Genomic DNA, 12693 nt, shown 5'->3' on the forward strand with positions numbered 1-12693 from the left:
TGAATATATATACTACAGTTTTGAGAAGGAATGTTCTGCATATATTAAGTCCATCTGGTCTAATACATCATTAAAGACTGATTTCCTTTATTGATTTTCATTGATGTAAGGGCAGTGTTAAAGTTCCTTACTATTACTGTGTTGCTGTCAATTTTTCCCTTTAGCTTTGTTAATGTTTCCTTTATAAATTTAGTTGCTCCTGTGTTGGGTGCATAAATATTTATTAATATTACATCTGTTTGTTGGATTAGCCCTTTGTCAGTAAATTATGTCCTTTTTTGGTCTTCTAGTCTTATTCTTAAAGTCTATATAAAAAAAAGCCTATATTTTTTTCTGATATACTATAGTTATCAAGCTTTATTTGTTTTTGTTTTTGTTTTCCCAAGCTTTCACTGGGTTCCACTTCATGGAATATTTTTTTCCATCCCTTCATTTTTAGTCTGTATGTGTCCATACATACAAAGTAAGTTTTCTGTAGGTAGCATATAGATGGATCCTCTTCTTCTATCCACTCAGCCACTCTATGTCTGCTGATTGAAAATTTTAATCCATTTACATTTAAGGTAATTATTGATTTGTATGTACTTACTGTCACTTCATCAATTGTTTTCCCGCTGTTTTGTACTTCCTCTCTGTTTCTTTCTTTTTTTTTTTTTTTTCTTGCTTTATTCCTTGTGGCTTGACGACTTTCTTTAGTGCTATACTTAGATTCCTCTCATTATCTTTTGTGTTTTTACTATGGATTCTTGCTTTGTGGTCACAATGAGACTCACATATAACAGCCCATATATATATAAAACAGTCTAAGTGGATAGCAAGTTAAGTTTCAATGTATTCTAAAACTATATTTTTACTACCCCTTGGTCACATTTTATGTTCTTGATGTCATATTCTACATCTTTTTATTATATGTAACCCTTACCTAATAATTGTGGCTATAATTATTTTTACCACTTCTGTCTTTAATCTTCATACTAGCTTTCCAAGTGATTAATACGCTCTCCATATTATATATTTAGCTTTGCCAGAAAGGGTTTTACTTTGACATATTTTCTTATTAATAATCCATGTGTTTTCTTCTCCACTTAAAGAAGTTCCTTTAACAGTCCTTATGAATCTGTTATAGTGATGATGAACTCCTATAGCTTTTGCTTATCTAGAGAAATCTTTATCTCGCCTTCAATTCTGAATGAATCCCTTGCTGGGTAGAGTATTCTTAGTTGGAATTTTTTTTTTTCACTCAGCATTTTGACTATATCATACTACTCTCTTCCGGTCTGTAGAAGTTTCTGCTGAAAAAATCTTGTAGTCTTATGAGGGTTACTTTGTACTTAAAGTTGTATTTCTCCTGCTGTTTTTAAGATTCTCTCCTTATACTTAATTTTTGACATTTTAATTATCATGTTTTTTGGTGTGGATTTCTTTAGGTTCATCTTATTTGTAACTCTCTGTGATTTCTGGACATGGATATTGGTTTCTTTCCCCATAGTAGAAAATATTTAGGCATTATTTCCTCAAGGAAGTTTTCTGCCTCTTTTCTTCTCTATTTTCTTTTTGGAACCCCTATAATATAGATGTTATTCTGTTTGATATTGTCCTATAGTTCTCTTAAACTACTTTAACTTTTTAAAATTCCTTTTTTTTTCTTGTTGCTAGTCCAACTAAGTGATTTCCATTGCCCTATGTTCCAGGTTACTGATCTGTTCTGTTTCATCCAATTATCTAGTCATCTGTTAGACCACTCTAATGTGTTTTTCAGTTCAGTTATTGTATTCATCACTGTGACTTCTGTTCAGTACTTTCTTATACTTTTACCTTTTTGTGGAGTTCTCACATTCTCTCTTAAGTTTGTTGAGCATCTCTCTATTACTTATCTCTTTATCAGGTATATTACTTATCTCCCTTTCCTTGAAGTACTTTTCTGAGGTTTTACCTTATTCTTTTGTTAAAAACATGTTCCTCTGTTTCCTCATTTTGCTTGACTCTCTGTATTGGTCTATGCATTAGGTGAAATAGCTATTACCTCTCCTAGTGTTTTTACAAAGTGACATTGTGTAGGAGATTAACTTTGTCATTCAACTTGCCCTGGTTTTTGGTTGTCTTCCAAACATTTGTGATTGTGTAAACAACCTGATATATTCTTGTTAGGTCCTAGCTGGAGAGTGTGCCAAAACCCGTCAGTGTTATAAAGGATGGAATTTTAGCACCTAGCTTAAGGCTGATTGGAAGCCACATGCTTAGGCAGGAATATGCAAATATAAACAATGCTGTGAGATTGCAATCATAAACCCTGCTGGCCTTCAGACCAGGCAATCAAAAGATGTCCCTTAACTTACAGATGAAAAAAATCAGGGATCCAGAATATATTAGTTCCTTTCCTGGAGGTACTGATGAGTTACAACGAGGGCAAAAAAGAATGCAAAAATGATGTGCAATCACTATGTTCCCTGAGTGCACCTCTATAGCCTCTAGATGTGTGGCAAACCTGAAACCTGCCCCTCAGGCAGCTCCAGGACAAGGAAATAGGCCTTATCCAAGTGAAGACTGGAAGTATGTTTCAGTCTGCCATCTGTGCAGAGCCCTGGGGCTAGTAGCCTGCCAAGAACTGTCTTTCTGATTGTTACAGTTTCATGGAGCCCAGAAAGACAAGCCCCCCTGGACACTGAGATCAGCTGATCAAGAAGCATCTCCTGTGTGGACTGTATAAACGTGACACCTTTAGTGAGGCAGCTGGAGAGCCTGGGGAGGGGTATATCCACCCGTTTCAGTGAAGTAGTAGGAAAGTATAGGGCCAGGGTGAGCCTATTCTCTTTAGCAAGGCAGCCAGAGAGTGCTGTTACTATGAACGTCCACCTGCGCTAGTAAGGTAGGAAAAAAGAAGTAAAAGTTGCACCTGCCAGCACCTCTGTCCCCAGAGAATATTCTAACCAGTACAGCCCCTTTGCCAGATGCTCTAAGATTAGTAAATCAATCTCTTCAATGTGCAGTCTAGGCATTTTTTAAACTACTCCTTTTGTGTTGGGCCCCAGGGTAAAGGAGTCTGCCTGCAAACCTTTTAAAAGCAGAATCTCAGTTCCTTACAGCTCTTTGGGTATCCAGGACACAAGCCCTATTAGCATTCATAGCCAGACATTTGGGGAGTTTGTCTCTCTTGTGAAGGTCTCTAGGGTCCACGTGCCTGACATGGGGCATGAATCCCTTGCTCCTCAGGGAGAAGCTCCCTATTTGTGAATTTCCTCCCAACTGTGAGTTCATGGTGAGAGGGCATCTCTGCCTCTCCTATCCATCTGATGTCATCCTTTTATCTAATGCTATGGAGGAGTTGTTTAGTTTCCACATCTTTTTTCAAAGGGAATTGTTCCATATGTAGCTATAGATTTGGTGTGTCCGTGAGAAGAGGTGAGTTCAGTATCTTCCTACAACACTCTGAGATGCTCTCTGTTTTATAAGCCCCTCAGATTTCAGGTTAATTTTTCTATACAGCATAAATGAACCTATATAATCTAAGTTTTAAAAATCAATTTCTTTATATTTAACAAGATCTAAATAAATAAATTGACAAATTAATAAATAAATAACATACAAGACAAGAAAGAAATGGAAATTGTGGCAAGGCTTAGAGAAATCATAGCTATCCAAACTCCAATTAAAACACAGATGCTGTGACCCAGGGCAGCCTAGATAAATCCTTAATAGCTGAGAAAGCCATCACTGCTGATAAGCTTCTTGGGGTGGAGTTTTTTTTTTTTTTTTTTCCTCTTCCGATGTGGAGATAGGGAGGTTAGGGCAAGTGTCTTGTATTGTGAGGACTGTCACACATTGACTTTTCTTCCTTCAGGGTCATCTAATTTGACATCTATCAGGGTGAACACAGTAATTTTAAATTTACTCATTTTGTCTTAAGGCTTTCACTGTGCAGGATACATGCAACACTGGAGTTCACGTGGGAAAGTCAAGGACAGGAATGGATAATAGGCATCTTTTAGTAAATGCAGACAAGAGGCAAATAAGTGATTTAATGGCAAAATGTCTGCTAAACATAGAAAACAGATGGGTAACATTGATATAAAGTCTTACAAAATGACCCGACGCTAATGATGACAACAGCAGAAAACAATTTTTACATGCAAAATTTAAGGAGATTGTAGAATATTATGTATATGTTATAGCCTAAATTGTAACATGTTTAAGTTATTTTTCATGTGGATTTATACATTTAAAACTTTCAGAAACATTTTTAAAAATCTTATGAGGTTTAATCAAAAGGGTATTAGTAATAATAGGGATAATTCCAGGGTAACTGCAACTGATTTGTTCTACATTATTTTAGATATATTTTCCACAACTTTTGAATGTACAGTGCAACTGCATTTATTAATTTATTAAACAGTATATGCATTCCCTTATTCTCAACAGTGCACTAAAGTTAATGAATTTATATAAAGACAGACCTACTGGAAATGAAAGTATAAAATTGGACAAAGTCTAAAAGTAGCAAATATATTATGGCTTATTTCAAAAATGTCAGTTTTTATCAAGCAGAGACGGTCATAGAGGAAAAGCATCTATTTAAAAATGCCCACTCATGACTGGAAAGACATGGAAAACATAAAATTGTACCAGGACTAAAAATAGTAATAAACTTATTTATTTGAAAATGTCAGTTTTTATCTAGCTGAGCTCTTCATGCAAGGAAAATTACAACTTCCTAAGTAGTTTGTGCTTCAAAAACAACTTTGTGCCCTTTGAATCTCTACCAAATTAAATAATGCAAAGCAGAATATTTCCTCTTTAGCACAACTGCCCCTCACTACTTATGTTATCTAGTTAGATAGACAAATTAAAATTTGATCAATTCATCCCAAACTGTGCAATATACAATAAAGTAGCAAAGCCAACAAACAAGTAACTTAGATTTTCTGGTTGCTATTAAATAGTAAAAATACTATACAAGGAAAATTGTTCATAAATACACTTTTTAGCAAAGTAATTATAAAATAACAGTATGCTTATGATTTCAAAGCTCTATCTTGGACTTGTGGCACCATCTCCAGATACTTGAGGTTTATTCTAAAATAATAAATTAAAAAAAAGAAAAACTACTTTTCTCACATTTGTGGGCAAAACAGACTTTCCTTTCATGGGAGTCTAAGGAAAGGCATTCTGTGCCCTAAGTGTTTGCTGTCTGCCCTCTGGGACCACCCACAATGAAATAACAGTTTCTGAGATGGGAATAATAGGAAGTCTACTACTACTTCTTCTACTACTACTACTACTACTACTACTTCTTCTTCTTCTTCTTCTTCTTCTTCTTCTTCTTCTTCTGGTTGAAAGTGAAAGCACTTTATATTTGTGGTAGATTCAAATATTTACCAATTACACATGACTAAGTGTAAAAAACATCACTAAGCCAGGAAGTAGAGTAACCAGTAGATATATGAATTTCCCAACACTCTAAATTTATTTTATTTTATTTTATTTCTTTCTTTCTTTCCTTTTTTTTTTTTTTTTTTAACAGAGAGTGTGCACATGTGAGTGTGGTAGGGAGGGGCGGAGGGAAAGGAAGAGAGAGTCTTAAGCAGACTCCCAGCTGAGCATGGAGCCTGACTCAGGGCTTGATCTCACCACCCTGAGGTCACAACCCTGAGATCATGACTCTGAGATCATGACCTAAACTAAAAATAAGAGTCAGATGCTTAATCGATGGAGTCATCCAGGCACCCCTCTTAATTTGTCTTAAAAGGAATTGTTGGAATATCTCTTTATGACAATATAAGAGTATACATGGTCAGAAGGTTTAACTCTTGAAAGAGGAGTTCATCAACCAATGTGCTTTTATATAAATAATTACACTCAAGAGAAATTTTCTAAACATCCCTATGGTCTAAATACATAAAAGGGTGCTGGACAGGTGATTTTAGCAGGGTCCTAAAGAAGGGGATGGGGACCCAATGGCCACAACTCAGGAGAGAATGCTATTCCCAAGGGTAGAAGACAAGGCCTTGGGCCCACTCATGTCATGGGGTTTGAAATCAATAGAAATTCAGAAATGAAATAATGAGGTTCTCACAGTAAATATCAGAGAAATATCATTTCCTGTATCCCATATGGGACAAAGGGAATCATCTTGAAATATTCCACATCACTCTGTTCTGCTTAACATGGCCCACCCTTGGGAAAGCCGCTCAGCTAGAACCTAGCCACCTGGGAGTATCAAAGCCCAATGACCTGGGGGAAGGGAAATATCCAGCTCCAGGTCACTCTAGTCACTCTTTCCCATGTAAAGGGAAGAACAAACAGGGAAACTCTAGTGAAGCCACAGTCCAGAGGCATAGGCTCATTGAAGGACTGAGACCTAATCACAGGACTCTGAGTGCTTCTCCTCCCCCACACATCTCACTACCACATCCCCAAAGGCCTATTTACAAAAGTCCCTTTTACTTATTACATCATGTCTAAGAAGAAAAAAATTACAAGGCATACTAAAAGGTAAAAGCCATGATTTAAAGAGACAGAGCATCAAAACCAGGACAGGAGTGTTAGAATTATCTCAGAAATTTAAATATCCATGAGTTATATGCTAAGAGCTCTAATGCATGAAGAAGATCATATTCAAGAACAGATGGGTAGTAGTAGCAGAGATGGAAATCCTAAGAAAGAACTCAAAATAAATGCCAGAGATCAAAAAGCACTGTAACAGAAATGGAGAAAGTCTTCAATGGACTTAAGAGTAAACTAGATATTACTGAGGAAGAATCTCTGAGCTTGAGGATATCTCAACAGCAACTTCCAAAACTGAAAAGCGAAGAGAAAAAATAGCAGAAAAACAAAACAGAAAAAAAAAAAAAATCCAAGTACTATGGGACAACTATAAAAGGCATAGCAAATATATAATAGGAATACTAGAAGGAGAAGAGAGAAAGAAACAGAAGTACAGAAAACACTAGAGACCAAGATTTTTTTCAAATTAATATCAGGCACCAAACTACAGATACACTATGCTTAGAGAACACCAAGCAAAATAAATGCAAAAAAAAAAAAAAAGAAAAGAAAAAAATCACCTAAACATATTATCTTCTAGCTACACAAAATTCAGAAATAAAGAAGAAAGTCTTGAAAGGAGCCAAAGATAAAGCACCTTTCCTACTGAGGAACAAATATAAGAAACACATCTAACTTTTCCTCAGAAACCATGCAAGCAAGAAAAAGGTGTGTGTGTGGCGGGGGGCACAGACATAGTATTTCAAATGTTGAGAGAGAAAAAAAAAAAAAAACAACCTACCAACCCAGAATTCTGTGTACTGTAAAATTACCCTTCAAAAGTGAAAGAGAGGGATCCCTGGGTGGCGCAGCAGTTAAGCGCCTGCCTTTGGCCCAGGGCGTGATCCTGGAGACCCAGGATCGAATCCCACGTCAGGCTCCCGGTGCATGGAGCCTGCTTCTCCCTCTGCATATGTCTCTGCCTCTCTCTCTCTCTCTCTGTGACTATCATAAATAAATAAAAATTAAAAAAAAAAAACACACAAAAGTGAAAGAGAATTAAAGCCTTACTCAAACATAAATTGAAAGAACTTGTTGCCATAGACCTGACTTGCAAGAAATGTTAAGAGGAGTTTTTTAGAGAAAAAAAAATAATATAAGTCCAAAACTTGAATTCACATAAAGGAAGAACATTAAAGAAAGACATGAAGGCAAAATAAAAATTCTTATTTTTCTTATTTTTAATTGATCTTAGATAACAGTTTTTTCAAAATAATATGAACAGTATATTCAATTATGTATGCTTATATATTTATATAACATGCTTATGAAAGCTTATATGTATGTAATACAAATGACAGCAATGATACTAGGCAGAGGAGGGAAAAATAGGATTATTTTCTTATTATATGATACACTAGCTGTTCACTGATATAATGTTATTTGAAAGATGACTTGGATTAGCTCCAAACATATATTGCAACCTCTAACGCAACCACTATTTTTTTTAAAGTATGACTAATATTCTATGAAAGAAGAGAAAAATGTAATCATACAAATGCTTAATTAAAACCACTAAAAAGGCAGGAAAAAGAGGAGAAAGCAAAAAATGCCAAGAAAAAAATGCAACAAATAGAAAACAGAAACAAATATGGCAGATATTAATACAATTACAACAATAATCACTTTGAATACCAATGTCCTAAATGCACAAATTAAAAGACTAAGATTGCTGGGGTGGATTAAAGAACAAGACTAACAATGCGTTGTCTACAAGACATCCTCTTTAAATACATATATAAATTTTAAAAATGAAGTAGAAAAATATAACAGAATAATACTAATCAAAAGAAAGCAAGAGTAGCTATATTTATTTCAGACAGAACAAACCTCAAAACTAAAAAAAAAAAAAAAAAAAAAAAAAAATTACCAGAGATGAAGAAGAGTATTAAATAATGATAAAGGGGTTAATCTCCAAGAAGACATAGCAATCCTTAAAATATATGTGCCTAACAACAAAACATCTAGCTATATGAGGCAAAACTACTAAAATTATAAAGAAATAAATTAATCCATTATTATATATGAAGTGTTCAACACCCATCTATCAGAAATTGACAGATCCAGCAGGCAGAAAATCAGTAAGGACATAGTTGAACTTAACAAATCAACCAAGTTGATATAATTGGCGCCTTAAACTACTTCATTCAAAAACAATAGGACCCACATTCTCAAGCTCACATGAAGCATTCAGTAAGATAGACTGCTTTAGAGGCAATGAAACACATCTTACCAAATCATAAGATATATAAATTATACAAAGTCTGCTCTCAGAACACAATTGAATTTAACTAGAAATAAATGACAGGAAAAATAACCAGAGAGCCTTCAAAATACATGGAGATTAGGCAACATGCTTCTAAATCACAAATGTGAAAGAAGAGATCTTAAGTAAAATTAAACAATATTTTTAAACAAATGAAAATGAAACAGATTTGCCAAAATGTATGAGATGTAGCAACAGCAGTGCTTAGAGAGAAATGGAGAGTTCTGTTTGTATATATAGGTATCATCCACTTTTTGAAAGTTTGTATTATGCTACTTTTGCAAAAGACCTACATTAGTACCTATTTTGCTAACTAAAGATGACTTCACTGCCATAAAAACAGATGAAAACTGAAAACAGTGTTCAGCATTTCTTTTGCAGTGAGCTGTTCTAGGGGCAGCACATGTCCTTTGCAGACCAGAGTGGGACCACCAAGTTCCTTCTCTGGGAAATATACTCAGTCTCTCAGCATCAAGCTTCCATAGCTTTGAACTGTGTCTGTGAACATCTTTGCCTCATCCTGATTTATTCAGTGTATTCATTAGGAAGATGAAGCCTAAAATAGGTTATTTTGGGGGCCTGGGAACACCCAAAAATTTTTCCATGTAAACTAATGGTAATTGCTTCTTCACTCTATGCCATTTTGACTTACAACAGGTTTCATAGGATAGAAACTTCAGGATAGAGGGGGAAACCTGCAGTAGAAAAGAAGAAAGATAGGGGTGTCTGGCTGGCTCAGTCAGTTGAACGTCAGACACTTGATCTAAGCTCAGGTCTTGATAGTTTTGAGTTGCTGGGCTCCATGCCACACCCAGTGTTAGGCCCCATGTTGGGCTCCAAGCTGAGTGTGGAGCCTACCAAAACAAAAACAAAAACAAAAACAAAAAGAAAGATCAAAAATCAATAATCTAAGCTTCTATCTTAAAAATCTAGAAAAAGAAAAGCAAATTAAGCCAAGTGAAGCAGAAGAAATATTATAAATGAGAGCAGAAATAAATGGAATTGGAAACACAAAATCAATAGAAAAAAAAAATCAATGAAACCAAAAGCTGGTTCTTTGCTAAGATCAATAAAATTGATAAGCCTTTGGACACCTGGGTGGCTCAGCAGTTGAACATCTGCCTTTGGCTCAGGGTGTGATCCCAGGATCTGGGATTAAGTCCCGCATCAGGTTCCCTGTGAGGAGCCTGCTTCCCCCTCTGCCTATATCTCTGCTTCTCTCTCTCTGTGTCTCATGAATAAATAAATAAATATTTTTAAAAAAATTTTGATAAGCCTTTGGGTGCCTGAGTTGCTCAGTCCGTTAAGCATCTGCTTTCAGCTCAGGTCATGACCCAAGGTTCTGAAATCAAACCCTGTGTCAACTCCCTGCTTAGCAAGGAAGTGTGTTTCTCCCTTTCCCTCCATCTGCTCATGATCTCTATTGCTCCCTCTCTTTTTCTTTTTCTTTAAAGATTTTATTTCTTTATTCATGAGAGACACAGAAAGAGAGAGACAGAGACACAGGCAGAGGGAGAAGCAGGTTCCATGCAGGGAGCCTGATGTGGGACTTGATCCCGGGTCTCCAGGATCTCTCCCTGGGCTGAAGGCAGCGCTAAACTGCTGAGCCACCCGGGCTGTCCCCCCTCTCTTTTTCAAGTAAATAAATAAAATATTTTAAAAATTGATAAGTCTCTAATCATATTATTTAAGGAAATAAAAACATTGGACACAAATTACCAATATCAGGAATAAAGGACACCACAGCAGATGCTATATTCATAAAAAGATAATAAAGGAATACTCTATGTCCACAAATTTGATAGCCTAGATAAAATGGGTCAAATCCTCAAAACATACAATTTGCCATAACTCACATAAGGAATAGACAATCTAGATAAGCCAATATTAATATTTATGAATCAATAATTAATCACTTTCCACAAGGAAAAAAAAAATGCCCAGATGGGTTTACTGGTGAATTATACCAACTATTTAGGGAAGAATCATTTCCTACCAATTGTACCACTCTCTTTCAGAGAATGGACACAGAGGGAATATTTCCTGACTCATTCTATGAGGCCAACACTACCCTGATGTCAAAATCAGGAAAAGACATTATAAGAAATGAAAACTAAAGATTGATATCTCTCATAAACATGGATGCAAAATCATGTATAAGAAATTAGCAAATTAAATACAACAATGTGTTCTCCCCTAGGATTTTGATTGATTCCTGTCTCACATTTAGGTCTTTCATCCTAGAGGAGAACACAAGCAGCAAACTCTTTGACCTCGGCCACAGCAACTTCTTACTAGACACGTCTCCTAAGGAAAGGGAAGCAAAAATGAACTATTGGGATTTCATCAGGATAAAAAGCTTTTGCACAGCAAATGAAACAATCAACAAAACTAAAAGGCAAACTATGGAATGAGAGAAGATATTCATAAAGGGCTAGTATCCAAAATCTATATAGAACTTATCAAACTCAACAACAAAACTCAAATGACAAAAATCCAGTCAAGAAATAGGCAGAAGACAAAAATAGGCATTTCTCTAAAGAAGACCTACACATGGCCAATAGACACATGAAAAAATGCTCAGCATTACCTGGCATCGGAAAAATGCAAAAGTCACACTGAGATACCATCACCTCACAATGGTCAGAATGGCTCACATTAACAACTCAAGCAACAACAGGTATTCACCAGAGTCAGGTGAAAAGGAACCCTCTTACACTGTTGGTAGGAATGCAAATTGGTGCAGCCACTCTGGAAATGGTAAGGAGGTTCCTCACCAAGTTAAAAATACAACTACCCTATGACCCAGCAATTGCACTTCTAGACATTTATCCAAAGGATATAAACACAGTGATTTGAAGGGGCACCTGCACCCCAATGTTTATAGCAGCAATGTCCACAATAAACTATGGAAAGACCTCAGGAGTCCATCAACAGATGAACAGATAAAAAAGATAAAAATCCAACAATGTTTAAAAATAATTATATACCACAACCGGGTAGGATTTATCCCAAGTATGCAAGTCTGCTTCAAAACTCCAAAATCAATTATTGTAATCCATCACTTTAATAGGCTAAAGTAGAAAAGTGATCTATTGATCAAGGACAAGTATTTAACACTCTCATAATAAAAATCTTAGTAAACTAGTATTAGAAGGTACAGTGAGGCATACACATTTTTTTCAAGGATTTATTTGAGAATACATTAATTCAAACTGAATAGTGCCAAATCAAAGATGGTTAGGAGTGATTCAGTGACAGGACCTGGAGACTAGTCACCATATATAGAGAATACACTGAAACAAAGCAAGAAGGAGGAGAAGGAAGAAGAAGGAAGAAGAAGGAAGAAGGAAAAAGAAGGTGAAGAAGGAAGGAGAAGGAAGAAGAGGAGGAGGAGGAAGATAATTAATTATTTTTGATTGGTTATAGCCTAAGTGGTTACTCTGGCAACTCTTAAATTTCACTTTCTCATATTCTAGTGCAGTGACTCTGGTTTATGTTTTTTTTTTAATTTATTTTTATTTATTTATTTATTTTTTTACATAGGACCAAGGCATTAGAACCATCCCAGTATAATGACCTCCTTATTTAAATACTTTTAACATTCAAATAGAGGAAAAATTCCTCAACTTAATGAAGAATATTTACAAAAAAACTGACAGCTAACATTATACTTGATGGGGAGAAACTTGACACTTTACCTCTAATATTAGGTACAAGGCAATTGTAGGTCCTCTCACTATTCCTTTTCAACATGATATTGGAAGAATTAATAAATAAGACAAAAAATTAAAGTCATACAAAATAGGAAGGAATAAAATTGAGTTTATTTGTTGATGACATGATCATTTATGCAGGAAGAATCAACAACAATAAAAAGTTTCTGG

The sequence above is a fragment of the Canis aureus genome, chromosome 15 (assembly GCF_053574225.1).
Source record: "Canis aureus isolate CA01 chromosome 15, VMU_Caureus_v.1.0, whole genome shotgun sequence".
Classification (NCBI taxonomy): Eukaryota; Metazoa; Chordata; class Mammalia; order Carnivora; family Canidae; genus Canis; species Canis aureus.